Genomic DNA, 20,249 nt, shown 5'->3' with positions numbered 1-20,249 from the left:
GCTACTGGGTTTTATATTTGTACTAACTGCCAGTGAAAAAGTTTTATATTTGGGAGATAATGACTTATATGACAAAACCTTTGACAATGGATATTTATAAGAAACAATAAGGGTAGGAGCAGATTTTGCTAAAAAAAGGTGAAAATCTTGTAAATATGAAGGTTTTCATCTCTTTAGTGGATTTTCTTAATGCTATTTTAATGGGCTGATATAAAGATGCAGTAAGTAGTGGCAATTCAGTGTTTTGTTGAATGGATAAATGAGGTGCATTATCAGGTCTAATTGTAGAATGTAAATCTCTTTTCTCTATATGAAGATGCATTTTAGAATTATTTGGGGTGTAATGTGAAGAGTAGGTATTTGGATGCATGTATCTAGAATCAAAATTTAAGAAAAGATCATCATATGTGTATGGTATAATAGGTGCAGCATGCTCAGCAAATTGTGCTTGATGTGAAGATTCTATTTCAACTTGTCCAAAAGGAAAAATATGTTCATAAAACTTAACATTTTGAGATAGAAAAATTTCCCTTGAGGTTATGTCATACATGACGTAGCCTTTAGTTCCAAATTTGTGGCCTAAAAATACACATTTTCGGGATTTAGTATCCAATTTTTTCTGCTTGCAGTTAATTGGAGGCATATACTAAACAACTAAACACTCTAAAATAAAAAAATATTGGGCAATTTGTTGAATAAAATTTGAAAAGGTGAAGCATCTTTGAGTAATTTTCTTGGCAACCTATTAATCAAATGAATTGAGTGTGTTGCAGCATATTGCCATAGACACTTTGGTAATTTGGCTTGAAACATTAATGCCCATATAACCTCTAAATGTGTTGGTATTTTTCATCAACAATACTATTTTGTTGGGAAGTTTTAACAAAAGATGTTTGATGTCTTATTCCCTTTGAAGCATAAAAATCTGTTTGTTTGAATTTTAAGCCATTGTCAAATCTTATTATTTGAACATTTTTGCTGAATTGAGTTGAAACAAATTGTAAAAAAATTTTAATAAGAGATATAGTTTCTTATTTATGCTTCATAGGTAGCGTTTGTTTTGAGGTACTGAGACAGAGACTGAGAGACTGAGACTCAGTATCGTGTTTGTTAGATCAGAGACTGGTACTAAAATTTCTGTCTCTGTCTCTAAAATTTCAGTATTTCAGTACCTCCAAAAAGTAGGGACACAGGGGACTGAAATTTTTAGAGATAGAGACTGAAACTTTAATAACATTTTATACCAAAAATACTTTTATTTCAATTAATTAATTCCAATTTTATCCTTTGTACAAATTAAATTAGAGTTTCATTCTTGTTTCAATTCCTGTCTCCCATTTTGCACCAAACAGAATACTGAGATTGATTTCAATCCCTGTCTCTTAGTCTTAGTCTCTCAGTCTCAGTCTTTCCGTCTCTGTCTCTCTACCAAACGCTACCATAAAGAATAACCATGTAAATTTACTTTTGTTATCCACTATTGTGAGAAAATATTTGTGGCCACTAGTAGAAGGAGTTGCAATCGGCCCCTAAATATCCATGTGCAACAAATCGAATCACTATAAGAAAACAGTGAGTACCGTCAGATTTACCGTCGGATTTACCATCATCCTAGAGTTGATGGTATAAACGACACCGAAAACTATTTATCGGAAGATTATTTTTGTCCAATGCTAATTACCAGTGGATTTTTTGTTAGTTTTTTTCGATGAATTTGTCGAGACTGAATTGTTGATTACCGTCGGATTATTCTAATAGTAACTTTAGTGCCATATCACGTGTTTTGGCGCCCAATTACCGTCATATTTGTCCATCGGTAAATCCTACAAAAGTTTTTTTTGGCACAGTTAAGCCACAATTAGTAATCAAACTAAAACTCTTATTAACGAAATTGTTAGCAACAACTCAAAATTACCAGAAATCAACAACTTATTTTATTAAAAATAAATGGTCTGAATATAATAAAATGTTACAGAAGTAGAATATAATGAAGTAGACATAAAAAAAATAAATCTCTAAACCATACAGATCTCAGTAATCGTTATCGTCGTCGTCTTCCCCCTACTGAGACGGCGGAGTAGGTGCTGATGTCAGTGCCCCACCAGTAGTGTTGCTACCTCCAACGCACATCTACTAGTTGTACACCTCCATCTGCTCTCGTAAATGATGTAGCTGCTCCAGCTTTTCCATCAGGTTCGAGCTGATGGCAACAACTCCTCTAACATGTGCAAAAACGTCGTTGTACCTCTGCTCAGACTACTCCGATTGTTGGTGAAGCTCCTGTGTCAGCCTCTGCACCTCCTCCCTCATATTGACAACTTCCTGTGAATTGGCAGGATTGGTGGCAAAGGCAGAGGTAGAGAAAGCCGCCAATGTGGAGGAGTGGAGGCCACTGGCAAAGAATGACCCCAATCTGAAGTGGTGATTTTTATGGGGTTCAGAGGCGGTCTCGCTCTAAACCCTATCAGGAGTCGGCTTCGTCATTCGCACTAAGCCTCCAACCTATGTGTCTAATCTCCCTGTATCACACACGTTGTGATTAATATAACATTTAATTAACTTTAAACCAAATAAATTTGAAAATTAAGAATTAATTGAAACTCATATATTGGGCTGCAGACCGCTCGTCATCAAATCTCTCTTTGTTGGCCTTCAAGGTATGGGTGTACTTGAAGGTCTCTGCCAGTGTTGCCTCACAATCCAATGACTTAGACTACAAATATTCAAATCAACCAATAAAATAAATTAAGAAATAACTAATTCAAGTAACTACTAACAAACATTACCAAACTACTTACCAGTTTTCTCTTCATCTTCATAAAGGTCACTGACCTACCCATATACTTAGACGACCTCAGCGAAGCCCTGTTAGTGACATTCGTCAGACGGCAACGCTTGAACCCCTTATCATTTCTAAAATGGGCCTCCAATTCCTTCTTGATAGATGGATGGATAGATCCAGGTGGTTAGGTAGTCGTGCCCCTGACGAGCGTCACTCATTATATGCTAAAGTCGTTTAGCTGCCCGATGGTCATAGATCTTCCTGATCATGAGATTATGTTCCGCATCTCATACAAATTTCAACTGCACAAAGTGATTCAACAACATTAGTCAATTAAATTAAAATACAGTTTACTAATTCAACATTATTGGGTTCTTACTACCCACTTTTGAAATCATCGCTCTCTGGTCTCAGCAGGAATCTTCATGTAGCTCGGCCACGGCTGGTCGTACACTGACTTAATGACCTTGAAGATCTCTTGTGTGCAAGCATTATTGTTTGGGAAAATCTATAAGAGGAAAAATATAACACTAACAAATACATAGAAACACATAAAGTTATGATTAACAAACTTAAGATTAAAAAATAATATGTACTCACGCCTGTATGCCATCGGGCCAAATCCTCAGTCGGATGACAGGTGGTGGTGGAGTGGCATCCTGCTAGGAGGCATTGAAGGAATCACCCACTACGGGCTCTGTTATTGGATCTGTAGGGGGTATAGCAGAAGGAGGCAGATAGTTTGGGTTTGGGACCATGATGAACTACTGGTCTGCTAGACCCACCTGTGACGTCACAGGGGTTGACGGGGTAGTCAGGGTAGAGGGCGATGATTGAACAATACCTGGGAATCCAGTGGAAACCTTCCTTCTACCACAACTCTGAGACCCATTCGATCTACCCAACTACCTGTCATCATGTCTGCAAAGAGAATATATTATCAACACTAATTAGCATATATACTACACGAATCATTCAACAAAATTCCCCGAAAAAATTGGACAAAACTTTCCCTAAAATTGGACATATATCGACCTTTACAGTTCCCACAAATCCAACCAATCTCAACCCACAACATTAGTCAATACTCAATTAATTTCATAAGAATTAACCTCAACTAAACAAGGAGCGCTCATGATTCAAATCCAAAGCAATAAGATATGATATGCATAAATCCAAAGAAAAATGAGGTAAATACCAAATTGGTACCTGAAAGATTCTACTGCTGACAAAATAGTACCTGACTTTTATTATTGACAAAATAGCCCTTGAAAGGTTTTAAAATTTGACAAAATCACTTAACCGTGAAATGATGATGTCACAGTGAACGGAAAACGCTAATGTGGTCGTCGGAAGAGAACTCCGATTATGACAGAGAGCTCCGGCGACATTTCCAGCGATCTCTTCAACACGCTACTGCATCCCCTTCTGCCATGGCAGCTGGAGAAGAAGACTGCCATGCATGCTGCTGCACCTCACTGCATTCTTCGTATTCGCCGCTACTTCTTCATCAACACGCCTCTGCGTCCCTTTTCGCGTCCCCTTCCGCCATGGCAGTACCTCGCCACATTCTCGGGTTCGGCGCTTCTTCTTCTTCAACATGTCGTTGCGTCCTTCCGCATCCCCTTCTGCCATAGCAAAGAGAAGAAGCGTCTCCTCCGCCATGGTAGCACCTCGCCGCTACATCTCCTTCTGCCATGGCAAAGAACACCGAAAACCGTCACCGAAACTCTCTTCCATCATCGGAGCTCTCTTCCAATGGCCACATCAGCATTTTTCGTTCACTGTGACGTCATCTTTTTATAGTTGGGTGATTTTGTCAAATTTTAAAATCTTTCAGGGGCTATTTTGTCAATAACAAAAGTCAGGTACCATGTTTTCAACGCCAGAATCTTTCGGGTACCGATTTGGTATTTACCTAAAAAAAAATCTTTTTCTGGTATCATTCAAATCTCTCTCATGTTAACTAAAAAATAACAATTATTAACTTATATTTTGCGGTTGTCATTAAAATCTCTCTCATGTAGATATATTTTTATGATATTATTCAGTCATTCATGGAACTAGAACTATTAGAAGATTCAAGATTACATAAAGTAGAACTAAATATGCCCACACACAAAAATTAACAAACTTTCCATTCAAGAAATTCAAAATTAGCAAACGCAAACAAAATCAGCAGTCAGTAGCATAACTAAATCAATTATTAGCAAGATTTTCGTTAAACAAATTTAGGTCTTCCATTTCACAAATTGACAAATTCAAGTCTCATTATAAATTGATAACCATCCAATTAGTTAATTACATTATATACATAGCATCATTGGAGATTAGAGGTCACAAACACACACAAAATTAACTAATTGTTTTTAGCTAAATCATTCTCAACACGTTGTAAACTAAATTAACCAAATCGTAATTTTTTTTAATGAAAAATAGGTTAAAAACAAAAAAAAAAGCAAGAAATCATTACTAACCTGGAACTGGCGTTTGGCGACGAAGATGGACATGGTGGTGTAAAGAATGGCTACCCATCGGTGGTGACAAAAAGGGCAACTAAAATGGAGGCTAGAGTTTGCAACGGCGGTTGCAATGGAGATGTCGCGAAGAAGGGTCAGTGCAAGGAGAGGAGGGAGGCGGCTAGAGAGAGAAAGGAAGAAAAGAGGTTGGAGAGAGAGAGAGAGAGAGAGAGAGAGAATAGATTTCGAATTAAAGGGGGAGAGATGTAACACCCTACCACACAGAGTCTTATGCTTAAGTCATAAGACAGAGGTGGCGAGGTATTACAACCTCTAAAAACAAAATTTAGTACATATAGTATTGCAAGAATTTTTATAACTAGGAGCCCTTGAAGAAAAAGGAGTAAATCAAAACTGTTAAATCAAAATGCGCAACACTCCAATCGATAATGTAAACGAAACAGATAAGGAGTAAACTAACGCGAGGAGATATACAAAGGAGTGCCAAAATACACATGTCAAGACTCAGGACTCGGTTTGCGAAGATAACCGGTCCGAGCATATAAATATATATACATATATAAAGGAAATGCCCAAAAGACACCAAAAGACAAAAAAATACAAAACCTGTTTCTCCAAAATAACCTCTAAGAGGAGTTAATACAAAATACATATACAGTGGAGAATGTAAGTATCTAAACAAGTATATAATGACCAAAATAAAATCCTAAGATACAAGGATCTCCTCCAAAAGGAAGTCTCCAGCATGCCTCAACGAGGAGCCTCACGTCCTGCATCTGAAAATTGCAAAATCTGCATGGGTAAGAACCGGAGGTTCTCAGCATGGTAACAGTGCCCAAATATCTAACATGTAATGTCCTGGGAAAGCCGAAGGCAATCCTAGCACTTCCAGATCATAATCAAAGCGTATAAACAATGCTAAACCATGAGAAAAGTAAATAGGCGGCTAACTTAAGGATATTCAGACTAATTAGATATCCCTTTTCCAAATCCTGCAAACCTCCCAACCGCCAACAGAAATTGAAATGCAAACACAAGTATACCAAACAAAGGGATGCACAAGTAGGAAGCAAATAAGACAATTAGGCAATTAGCAAGTAATGATGCATTCAATTAGGCAATCCAGACAATTCACGTATAATGCATATGATGCATGCCTGTCTTAGTGGCTAATGAGTCTCATCTGTCGGTTATAAAGCTAACCCGACAAGTCCTGGTAGCTAACCATTGGACTGTCCCTCTGTTGTGCATCCCCAACTCGAGTTATTCTCAACATAAATCATAATTTCATATATATATATATATATATATATATATATATCCAACACCCTCACTGGTGTATATTTACGAGGGCGAGCTCATCCGAAACTTTCACAGTGTCCGGCCACACTTACGACATAGGGTCAGCAGAGTATTGAGTCTCCACTTGGAGCACGTGGTAGCTAGCCACTGCTTTCACCCAGGGAAACTCGTATCTCAGATAGGTGGAGTGTAACAAATCACAATTCAGCATAAATGCATATAAATTACAGCCATATATTAACATTCATCTCAGCCATCCGGCTTACAAATCATAATCCGTAATCAGCCGTAATCATCATTTCACACAGCCATTCGGCTCACATCATATACAGCACTCCACCATCCTCCTCAACAACTCATATCATCATCATTCATCATACTCATCATAACATCCCCTTCTTCCTCCACAAGTTACCCTCTTCCCTAGCTTACTCTAATTCACTAGGCATTTTACATCAATTTAAGATTTAGGAGATGAAATTGGGGGTTTATAAGTGTGAAATAACATCTTGAAAGTTTACAAGCTTGTTGGGAATGTGAAAGACTAAAAAAATAGCTTTAGAAAAGAACTGGGTCGCGTGCGTACGCACAGGGGTGTATGTGCGCACGCCCAGTAGCATTTTTAAACGTGTGCGTACGCATAGAAAGCAAAATCTCCAGACTCCAGGGTTGTGTGCACGCACAAGGTGTGCCAGCGCCACCAACAGCAAGCCATTCCCCACGTGTGCGTGCGCACAAGGCTGTGTGCACGCACAGCTCGAAATCCTTCGTTGGTTGTGTATGCGCACAGGGCGTGCTAGCGCTCCCAGCAGCAGCCCCATTCCCGCGTGTGCGTATGCACAAGGCTGTGCGTGCGCACAGGTCCAAATTTTCGCGGGGTGTGCGTGCGCACACAAACCAGAAATCACAAATTCTGCAGAATTTGCAGAATTTAGCTTTTTGGCTCAAACTTCCAACGATCATATCTCCTTCCACAAAATTCAGATTTTAACCAAATGTAAACCAATTTAAAGCTTATGAAATTATCTTTCTTTTGATATAAAAATCATCAAATTCCGAAAACAATTGCTCAAGATATGATCCGTTGAAGTTCATCAAAATTCCATTTTTTACCAAAACTTATAAGCTCCCCATTTTAAAACATACACTTACCAAACTCATTCAAAACCAGCCAAACTCAGTTATTCAATACCAAATACTTCCATCCACCCATTCAATCATCAACCCCCCCCCCCCGCCCCCCAAGTTGTCCTTCATTTAACCAAATCTCAATTCAACAAATCCCACATCATAATCAACATTTCATACTTCAATTTCCAATCAACGTTCAAATTCACCAATTACCATATATTCTCACATATCAATTTTTATATTCCCACCATGCTCATCAACAAGAGCCTCCACATAATTATCAATTAAACACATTAATGCACATCACATACAACATTACATGCTCGCCAACCATTATCATCCTAAATTCATATATCCAATCCAAATCCAAATCACCCCACAATTACATAAACATTTCATAATCCACCGAATACATACATAACCACACAACATATATCATTCATCAACCACATCAATAGCTCCAAAAATCTTATCCTAGGGCCACTAGCCTACGTTTTCACAACCACATTACATTTTAGATACAGGAAACCGAAACCATACCTTGGCCATTCCCGCTCAACCCGGAACACTCTTTAATTCAACCCCTAAGGTCTCCAAAACCTCACCAACATATTTCCAAGCACAAAAGCTCCTTTCCAAGTTCTTCAAAATCACCAACCAAGCTCCAAGACACATATATAATGCCTAAGCCACAATATCACAACAAAACACAATAACTCAATACCCAATACCTCAAATTCAACACTTTCACTAGGGTTTGAGATCTCTTACCTTACCCAAGGGTCAAGAGAGCAAGAACAAGCCTTCTCTTCAAGTTAATTTGATCCTATAACACAAAGGAGCTTAAAAATCTCAACATTTTTGCCTATGAAACTCAAAACTAAGGGCTGGAATTCAAAGAAGAAAATGTGGCTTACCTCAAGATTGATTGTATAGGTTTTGTAGAGCTTAACGCCGCGGTCGCGTGGCCGCAAACGATGCATCAATCGGAACTCCGGATCAAAAGATATGATCAAAGGAAGGTTGAGGTGAATAGGAGCAATGGTTTTATGTCCCCCCCTGTGTGTTCAGCGTGTGTTTTTGTTTAAGGGAGAGAGAGAGTGCTGAACTCTCTTAATTAGGAGAGGCTTGGCTGGGCTTTGGACCCAACTTGGGTCCGATTTATTCGATTTGGTCTGTTCGGCCCAATCTTGGGCCGATTTCTTTAAAATTGGTGTCGAAATTCTCGTTTTAAATTTCTCTATCACATTAAGCAATAAAAACCTCATTCTCTCCTTTTCTAGAATATATTTTAATTTATTAGTTAATTAGTCATTAATTAACCGGGTTTTACAAGAGAGTTTGCACTTTGAATTTTAGGGCTCATTACCATCGGATTTACTTGCGGATAAATCCGATGGTAACTAGTTTTGGGTCACCACAACGTAGCATTTCACTAAAATAGGTCTACCGGTGGAATGTTCCAACAGTAAATCTCTCGCTAACTTTTGAGCCTATTTCCCCTTTTTTTCCTCCAAGTATTACCGGCGAATTTACCGTAAAAAACGTGAATCCGCTAGTAACGATTTGACCTAATGAATTCCACATCAAAACCATTGGTAAAGCCAACGCTAATATGCGATGCTAAATCTGACTGTAAATCCTATGGTACTCAACATTTTTCTTGTAGTGAATACATTTTGTGATATTGAAGTGCTTGAAGTAAAGGCTAATTTTTTTTGTTATGCAAAGTGCATGGATCACAAGGTTCTACACAATCATTGTTGGGTAAAAAATTGTAACATCTTTTCATCACATCAATTTTATGTGCTAGTGCATGGCCTAACCTATATGCCAAAGTGAAAATGAAGTTGCAGCTCTTGATTGTGTGTGTAGAATGTATCAGATGATGGATGATGCTGATGCAGAAACTGGTGTCTCCATACAAGATTTTCAAAGGCATACAATCCTTTTTCTTTGCTCAGCTACACCAATCTTCTTCATTGTATGGAATTCCTGAATCTTACAATGTTTATCATCAAATAGAAATTGACATTTAAGAGCAGCAGTTAGTTTTGAAACTGACATGAGGTGGAACTTAAAACTGGGAATATACAAGACATTATTGAGATAAAAGACATCTGAAAATTATATAGTACCAGCAGTTTGAGTAATTGTGTGAGTGCCATTAGGTAGCCTAACTGGTACTGGATTAATTTGGTGAAAGGAATAAAAGAACTTGATGGAAAAGCAAACATGATCACTAGCTCCAGAATCAACTACCCAAGAATTTGGTTTAAAAACTGACTAAGACATGACATGAACAATACCTTAATTAGAGGGTAAGATTGTGATGGTTAGCTGATTTGTGCTATACAGAGGTTTTGGCACATCTGACTATTGAATGAGGACCAACAATGCATTTTTTGCTCTAAGGTGAAGAAAATCTCGGCTTTACTGTCCTCATCCTACGGATAAGCATCATTGCTGATTTCATCTTCAATACCATCAGCTAGTGTGTTACTGACATTGTTGCTGTCAAAATTCCTTCTCAAATGTGGAGGGAACCTGTGTTTTCAGTAACAAGTATCAACTAAGTGACCATTTTTAACACAAAGAGAGCATAGGGGCTGTGCTTTAGATCCTCTACCTCTTCCACCATTTTGTCCTTCCCTTCCTCTCCCCTTTCCTTTAGTTGGAGTAGCAAACTGTGTGGAACTTAGCATTGCTCTTCTTTCTAGAGGCTTAGCAATATGAAATTGCCTTTCTTGCTGCAAAAGCCAAAAGAAGGTAGATCTATATCTGGCAGGGGTTTTAGCAACATAAGTTGAGATCTAACAGCAGGGAATTGTTCATTTCGACCTCTCAAGAAACGAACCACATAGGTATCTTTGAGGTAGCCTTGCGTTGTTTCCAAGCCACAAATACAAGAAGTAGTGCAAGAAACACAGGGAGGAACGGGTCTAAAATTTTGCAATTCTTCCCAAACTGCCTTTAGCATAGTGAAATATTCAGTGATGAATAAAGCTCCTTGTCTCATTGAGAAGAGTTCTTCTTCAATTTCAGCAATTTGAAATATATCACCTTGATAGTAGAGGTGCTTAAGGTCTTGCCACAAATCAATTGCATTATTGTGCCACATTACACTTTGAGAGATATCCAAACTTAATGACAGATGAATCCAAGAAATTACATGAGTATTACAATGATCCCACGCCTCAAACATAGAATCATGTAGTTCAGGTTTTAGAATGGATTGATCGATGAATTTGTGTTTGTTTTTGGACTTGAGAGTCCTCCACATAGCTTTCTCCCAATTATGGTAAATTGGTAATGTCTATTAACTAATTTTATAGAAATCAATGAAAAACCACAAATCTCACTAGGATGAATAAATATGGACTGGTTGGATCAGAAACGGGATTTATGTTCGTTTGGAATTTGAGCTTGAAGTGCATTGATCTGACTTATCAGACTTTCCAATGCACTTAGATCGAGGTTTGTGACTGGTGAACCTTCTTCCATGGCAGCAAAACTGGAATCTGGATTCACCATATTCTCTCTTGAATAAAAGTCTTGCAAGTTTGATTAACCCATTCACCGCACCATGCAAAATTGTGTTTGGCAAGTAAAGAACCAAAGGAAGAACTTAAGATCTTGTAGAAGAGATGAAAGAAGAACGAAAGAAAGATTAAGGAATCAAAGAAGAAAAAAAGGGAATACATATGGCAGTAATCTAATTTCATAATGGTGAATCACACACTGTACATCACTAACTGGTGCTCAATATATACTAGCTAACTCAAGCTAGCTAATTATTTTCCTAACTAACTAGATAAATATCAAGAAACAGAAAGTTGTTAGGTCAGCAAACTTTCTTGACTAATTCTTCTTCTCAACTAACTTTGGGGTAGATTTTGAATTTTTCTCAGGTCTCATATAGCGTGAAGATGAACTTATGGGTGCAAGTTAGAGAGATATCTATAGTGACACCATTAAAACGAGTAAAATACTCCCTTAAAGTTTATTGTGGTCCTTGCTTTAGAGTGCTCAAATAATTGAAACCATTCATTCATACACACAAGATGAAGAGAAATGTTTGGTGAAGAGAATACTGGACAATTCTTGTAAAGTAGAAACAAAACTTGCATGTAAAGTAGAAAATAAAAGTAAAACAGCACACTGACAGAGTATAGGATCAGAATACCATTCAAAAGCATCATATATTGAAATTTGGTAATGTGCAACTTCTAGTCATCCATGCCATCATAAAGCTTCAAAATACGTGGTAACCTAAAATTAACAGGAAAAGGGGAAGCCATGATTTCTAAATACCCTAGTCCAAAAGAAACAGTGTTCGTAGGCAAAATTAGCATTGAAAATGTGTCCAGCCAACTGAGAAAAGCTTTGGTTTAGATGAGTCTGACTTGTGTTGTAGATGTACGATCTAAGTCTAAGCCTATTATTTTTTATAAGATTTTTTTAGGCTCGAGATTGACCTATTTAAAAGCATGACAAACCTATGAGGCCATTTAAAATCTTATTTCATGAATTGTAACTCAAAATAATAAGCTTTAAAAATTTAAATTGGCATTAGATATATTCTAAAATTTATAATTCATAATTAATTTATATATCAACTGTTGCTATAAAAGTCGGTCCTTTTTCTATCTTGACGAGGTGTTTAAGAATACGAATTAATCACTAAAGATTTTTTTTACGAGTTATAACAATTGGAACATATGTTATACTATATTATATTAATAGTAAAAATAATTATTTTATATCACTTAAAATAATTTAAATGAAAAGAAATTGATTATTAATTAATAATGTGTCATAAAAAGGAAATAATACTAATAGTATAAAACAAATTTTATACTATATTTGGAATAAATTTTTTAAACCTTTTTGGATCGATGTTATCAAATATTACTTTTTTAATCACATAATATATTTTTTGGGTAAAGTATTAAATTGGTTTCCTACATTTGGGCGTAATCCTGTTTTGATCCTTAAGGTCTAAAGTGTCCTATTTGATTCTAAAAAAGTTTCATTTAGCTTCAATGTAGTCTCACCGTGAAGTCAAAGTTAAATAATTAATGGAATGTCCTACATGACAACAGTACAAGAACAAAGTCGATAATCCGGAGAACAAGTATAAATTCCAGAGGCACAAAATAACCATGGATGTATCAATACATTTATTTATCATTCTCGTTAATTTTATAGAAAATAGTTCATTTAAATTGTAAATAAATAAATAAATAAATGTGGATCTTGTACTTGTTCTCCAGATTATCGGCTTTGTTCTTGTAATGCTGTCATATAGGATATTCCCTTAATTATTTAACTTTGACCTTACGGTGAGACAACATTGAAGCTAAATGAAATTTTGTTGGATTCAAATAGGACACTTTAAACCTTAAGGACCAAAATAGAATTACGTCCAAATGTAAAGAACCAATTTAGTGCTTTACCCAATATTTTTTTGTACATTTTTTATTTACTCCCATTTTAAAAGTGAATAACAATACAAGGCTATTTAAAATTCCATTTCACAAACTCTACTAGAAAAATCACTTTTAGCGGCTATTTATTTTGTTTTTAGCGACAATAAAAATAGCCACTGATACATTTATCAGAAATTAGACATTAACCGTCTTATTCTTTATTGCTAAAAGGTTTCAGCGACAATTATACAATTGCTGATAACGACCTTTTTAATGGCCGTTAAAAGTTATATTTTTTGTAGCCATTTTCTCGACAATTTATATGGCCACTAAAAGTAAATTTAAGATTATAATGTTATTCCTTTTTAGTTGTCATTGTAATTTCGCTAAAACTTTAAGTCATTTTTCAATTATATTATACTCAATTTATTAGAACTAACAACCTATTTTTTTCTAAAATCTCAAATTATTTTTTAAGACAATTATTATTATTATTTGTACATAATATAAATATACTAAAATTAATTCCTACAAAATAAAATATTTTATTAAACACAATATCATAACAAGTCTACATATCTAATCTAACGAATAGGTATTAAAATGTAAAAAATTAAAATAGTAATATCCAACAAAATATGTCTTATGATTGCAAAGCTACAATTATATGTGATTGCATATAATATTTAAGTTATAAGCACTAGCATTTACATTGCACATAATTCTACAAATACGTATTTTCACTATTCTATAATGATAATAAAACCTATCACAAAACTTTAGAGAAAAACAATGATAGAAAAGCATGTTATCTTCACTATTCAAGCTTCCTCGTGAAGAAGTCTTTGATCAAAATGCCACATACTTACAAGAAGTTTCTTATTATCTATATGCCAATAATGACTAAAGACTTTTTTTTTAGTTTTCCATGGTATCCCCCAATCCGACAGATCAATGACTAATCTGTCGTGGATCTGAGCTCCATTTAAGGGTTTGCCGCTGGCCAATGGGTTACTACATGCACAAGGCGGGATTCGAATCCCCACACTTACTTAAGCAGACGAATCAGCTGATTTTATTAGATAGAAAAGTACAAATTCAAACCTAATTTCAAAGGTTATATGGTGTTGGTTCATAGCTAGCTACTATTAGCATCAGGAATCTAATAATAAATACAACGATGTCAAATGAAAAAAACTTTATAATAAACAAATTTAAAGTATAAAATTTACCTACATAAAAGAATTTTTATTAAAATCTTGAGGCATAAATGAACTTGTTCAAACAAACTTACATAAAACTTGTCTCATAGAAGATAATTCAGTCAATATCTTATTTTGATTTTCTTTTATCAACTTCATTTCTTCCTCATGTTCTTCTTTTAGCACTTTGATTTTTTGTTATAATTTTCTTTCATCAACTTCTTATGTTTGCTTTTGATGCATCCATATCTTATAAAGTCAATAGAATTTAAAGTATACATTAATAGTAGAAGTATACCGTAATTTTTAAGTAGTTTAACGCATCACAAAAAAAATTATGAATATCATCAGATTTGCCGTCGGATTTACCGATGGACAGTACCAATAGATTTGACGTCATTTTTTCCGACAGTCATGACTAAAAATTTGTTCCCAAATAACTTATCATCGGAATCCATAGTCCGTCCCTAATTTTGACAGTAATAAAGGATGCGAAAATTTCCTTTATAAGCACCAATTTTACCATAAAAAATTTTCAACGGTAATATGAATTAGTGAAATGCGTTGTTTTGGAAAGCAAACGAGACCTTACTGTTAGATATATCTGGTAGTAAATTCGTCAGTAAAAATTGAATAAAATTCGAATTCAGAAGCCCTTCCCCCTCACTTGTGCAACTTCACCCTCTCATCTATCCTTCTCTCTCACCTTGGTTCTCCCTCTCAGCTCCCTTGTAACATCGCCGGTGTTGCCAGGGGTTCCATCACCGTTGCTGCCAGGGGTTCCATCGCCGTCGTTGCTGACTCGTCGTCACTGCTGCCTCGTCTTGGGTTGTTGTCACTGTCTTGGGTTCCATCACCGCTGTCGATGCTCCCTCGTGTTAGGTTGCCGTCACTGGCTCTGGTTCCATTGCCACCATCACTGCTGCCTCGTGGGTTGTTGTTGTTGTTGTCTCCTACTAGTCCTTCTTCTAAGTGCTACTGAGTCTTTTTCCTGCAGGTTCTTGAACCAAGTTTTCTTTTAATTCCATTAACTTTAGGTTAATTTAGTTTATGTTTGATTAGAATTTTAGTTTTAAATTTTGAATCATTTTTATGGTTGGTTCAATTTAGTTTTATAATTTTTGTGATTTAGGTTGTTAAGATAGGTTAGATTTAAGGTATTAGGTTTTAAGTTGTTTGGATATTTTCCTGAAAATGTTGCAAATTGCTGCTGCTAGCTAGGATATTGTACTTATTAATTGATGTTGAGAAAATGCTTAGTTTTTCTACTTGATGTGTTTCATGATTTTGCACGCCAAGTCTTTGAAAAATGCCTCAAAGAGCTCTTAATAAAATTTTGTTATTATGCATTGATGATTGAATGTGATGTGTTTTTAATTTTTTGAATGATTAAGGCTTTGTGCAATAGTACAAGATTAATAAAATTGGCCTTATGTAACTTAATTATGTCAACTTTGTATGTTTAATTGTCTGTAGCTACCATGTGATTTACATTAGTTGATTATGTTAGGCATATTAAATAGTGTTGATGTTAGATTGCTTGAGATGCTACTATTTGTAATAATTGAATTGTTGGTGTATATGTCATGATATAGTGCCATATTGGTTTAAGTTTTGATAATGATTGTTGTAATAATTGTTTTTGTGACCTATGTGTTTGCTGGTATGTTCTTTGCAGGCATGCCTACAAGCAGAGGTCTCACGAATCGGCCTCGTTGTCGAGGTAGAGGGAGTGTGTCTACTGGTATCCCTGTTTCTTTTGGGTCATTGCCCTCTACTCCGACTATCCCTGGGATGCCACAAGCAATGGGAACACTGGATCAACTGTTCATCAGGTCCCTAACCCCAACTACATGCCTCCTTCTACTGCGCCACCCCTGCCACCACCTCTATCTGCTCAGCAGCCCACAACATCAACGACAATGACACCTCCAGTGACAGAAACCATAGTGTTGGATTCGTCTCACGGATCCAAGCCAAATGCCCCTCCACCACCGCCCATCGTACAAATGACAATTTGGCCTGATGGTTTGAGGACATGAGTACTCTTTTAATGTCTTTCAAATGCAATGTAGTTAGTTTAGTTTAATTAGATTCATTTTTTTGCTTTTAGTAGATTTAGGTTGTTCAGATAGGTTTGATTTGGGTTGGTATGTTTGAACTGCTGAAACTATTTGCGAATTCCTGATTGTTGATAGATATTGTTGCTGATTTTGTATTGTATATTACCATAATGGTTTGTATGTTAATTGTTTAAGCGAATTATTGATGGATAGAGTTTTATGTGCCTTCTAATTATAGATGAAACTCTGTCAAAATTTCTAAACATCCTAAATATAGGTTTGAACTCCTGAAAGTGTTTGAGAATTCTTTATTGTTGATGGATGTTGCTGCTTAAGTCATATAATTCCATATTGGTTACTTCAAATAATTTTTTAGTAAACTATTAATCTTAAATTTTTCATTGATAGGTTTGTACCAAATAACAATGCATGTACACAGGAGTGTATTAATGTCATCAAGTTGAGGTACGACCACCCATGATCGAGCTACAAGAAGATCCTTGCTGACACGGTGACACCAGAGAGCAATGGATTTAGAAGTGGGCGGAAAAAAATCAACATATTCAAACTTTAGTTTATGTATTCAATTTTGTTTAATTATGTATTTAATTTTGATTAACTAGTGCTTAATATTCTTTGTACAGGAGAAATTTATATGGGACAAGACACATGATGTCATGATCAGAAAGATCTTCGACCATCGGAAGGTTAGGCGGCTCCAGTAGATGATGGACATCAAGAAGGCATTATATATCCATTGGGAGACTTGATAAACCACTATTTTATTGTTTATCTTGTGCTCAATTGAGTGGATTTTATCAATCTTTCATACACTTATTCATACTATTTGCATGGTTTTACATTCTCCTTCCTGATTTTGTGCTATGATTGAAAACATGTTTCTATTGGCCTTTAAATTACTAACTTTAATCCTCTCTTATTATCATTCGATGCCGTGATATGTGTGTTAAGTGATTTCAGAGATTACAGGGCAGGAATGGCATAGAGGATGGAAAGGAAGCATGCAAAAGTGGAAGGAATATAAGAAACTGAAGGAACTGCTAAAGCTGTCCAGTCTGACCTTTCTGCACTCAAACGGTCATAATGTAAGCTACAGAGGTCCAAATGATGCGGTTCTAGTTGCGTTGGAAAGCTAACGTCCGGGGCTTTGATTTGATATATAATTTGCCATATCTTCCCCGAAGTTAGGCGACGCGAACGCGTAAATGACGCGCCCATGTCGCATCTGCAAACTTCAATCTGCGCGGATGGGTGGACGACGCCTCCGCGTCACTTTCCCGCGACCTGAACGTAACAGAAATCGCAGGAGGCAATTTCTGGGCTGTTTTTGACCCAGTTTTCAGCCCAGAACACACAGATTAGAGGCTATAAAGTGGGGGAATGCATCCATTCATAACAAGCTCATAATTCACTTTTCATAATTTAGATGTAGTTTTTAGAGGGAGAGGTTCTCTCCTCTCTCTCTTAGGATTAGGATTTAGGATTTTTCTTGCTTTCATGATTGTCCCTTTTTATCAGGTTCAACATTCCTTTTAATTATTTATTTTTTCAATTTAATTTATGAACTTTCCTATGTTACAGATAATTCTTTTAATTAATGTTATTTGAGATATTTCAGTTTATTATTGCTCTCTTTTATTTATGTTACTGTTGCTTCCAATCTGAAGACATTTTTATTCCAGTAGATTTACTTTTTCCCTTTTGGCCTTGGTTAAGAAATCAGTAACTCAGGAGTTATCAAACTCAACGTGATTGATAATTGTTATCTTTGCTAATTGAATTGAACTTCAATAATTCCAGTCCCTTCTTAGGAATTGACTAGGACCTGAAGATCAGACTAATTAATCCACTTGATCTTCCTTTGCTTTAGTAAAGGCTAACTAAGTGGGATTAAGATTTAATTCTCATCTCCATTGATAAGGATATCTAGGATAGGACTTCTAATTTCTCATACCTTGCCAAAAGTTTATTTTACAGTCATTTATTTATTTTAATTGCAATTTAAATTACTTGCTCCCTACTTTCGAAACCCCAATTTACAATCTTCATAACCAATAATAAGAACATACTTCCCTGCAATTCCTTGAGAAGACGACCCGAGGTTTAAATACTCGGTTATCAATTTCAAAGGGGTTTGTTACTTGTGAAAACCAAAACGTTTGTAAGAAAGGTTGATTGCTTGGTTTAGTGACTATACTTGCAACGAGAGTTTATTATAACTTCTAAAACATCAATCTTCAGTTCTTCAAAAAATGGCGCCGTTGCCGGGAAATTGCAAACGTGTACCTTATTATTGGTTATTGTAAATATTTGCTTTTTAATTGTTTATTTGTTTCTATTTTTGTTTTTATTTTTGCTTTTTCATAAATTAAGAGGTTATTGATTTTTATTTAGTTATTAAAATTTTTTTCAAAAATTTGTTCTTCGTGTTCATCTTAACCTTCAAGTTGTTCTTAGTTATTTTCTTCGTTTTGATCTAAAAATTTTAAGTTTAGTGTCATTTTATTGTTTTTTCTCTTTCCTCATTAAATTCAAAAATTCAAAATTTAAAACTCAAATTTCAAATTTCAAATTTCAATTTTCAAAATTCAAAATTTAATTTTCAAATTCAAAATTTAAATAACCTTTTAATTTAAAATTTGTTTTTATTTTCGTTTTTATTTTTTATTTACTATTATGAGTTCTCACCCCTCTCGCTTTGAGTTTGGTTCCAATGTTGTTGCAAGGAATGGAAATTATAACAGGAACATGCATCAAGGTCAAAATAATCAGAGATGGAAGGAGCCACGAGGATCTGATCAACCCTTCCGGCAACAACACCTTCCACAGTACCACAGACAAAGACCATTCCGCGATGCATACCAAGATGATAGATATGATGGACCCCCATCATATGCTTATGAACCACCTCCCCAACATACCTTTGAACCACCAAACTCACAAGCCCCTTTTCACCATTCACCTCCATATGACCCTAACCCGTATCCACCGTACCACCCACCTTATGAGCCAAATGAACCCTCCTATCCACCCCAAACCTCCATGGAGAAAGTACTTACTGATCTAAACTCTACTATACAAGCTCTCGTTGCCCAAATCAGACCACCAAATACCTTCAACAATCAACCCTCAAGCTCTAGTGCACTTCCTTTTCAACCACAGAATGTTCTCTCCATCCCATCACCACCATCCATGGAAGGGCACCCACATCCATCAATCCAAGAGCAACATGATCCCAATGATGCTATTGACATGGAACAAGAGAGAATGGATCATCTTCGCGAATCCATACTTCATAAGGAGCTAGAGGAGGCCCTAAAGGTGAAGGAGCCACCACCTCCATATACATCATGTCCATATCCATCTACCCAAGAGCCATATGATCCTAATCATGCAATCCAAGCGGAACAAGAATCAAGAGATCATCTCAAGAAATCAGTGGATCGATTTCATGTAACCCTTCACCAATTGAATCAAGCGATAAATCAATTAGCTTCCCGACGTTCGGACACTCAAGGAACCCCCATGGCTTCATGTGGACAATCTAATGAAGAACGTAGCATGAAGGAGACATTAGAAACTCCGGTGGACAGTAAGGAGCATGAATTTGTACTGGAACAAGTGGAGGAAGCCAGAATTATTGAAGAAGAAGAAGTGGTTGAAGACTTGGGAGATGCTGAACCTCCATGGGAAAGTCAAGACATAGAACCTCCTTCCAAGACGGTTGCATTTGATGATGAGGAGGGTGTACAACCTCCAAGGCATATCATAGTTGAAGACTTGGAAGAGGTTGGTCAAGAAATGGAGATTAAAGAAGAAGAAGCACAGCCTCCCAT

The sequence above is a fragment of the Arachis ipaensis genome, chromosome B3 (genome assembly GCF_059453495.1).
Source record: "Arachis ipaensis isolate K30076 ecotype BB chromosome B3, ASM5945349v1, whole genome shotgun sequence".
NCBI lineage: Eukaryota > Viridiplantae > Streptophyta > Magnoliopsida > Fabales > Fabaceae > Arachis > Arachis ipaensis.
The sequence above is the reverse complement of the archived record's forward strand: the minus strand, read 5'-3'. Positions refer to the sequence as shown.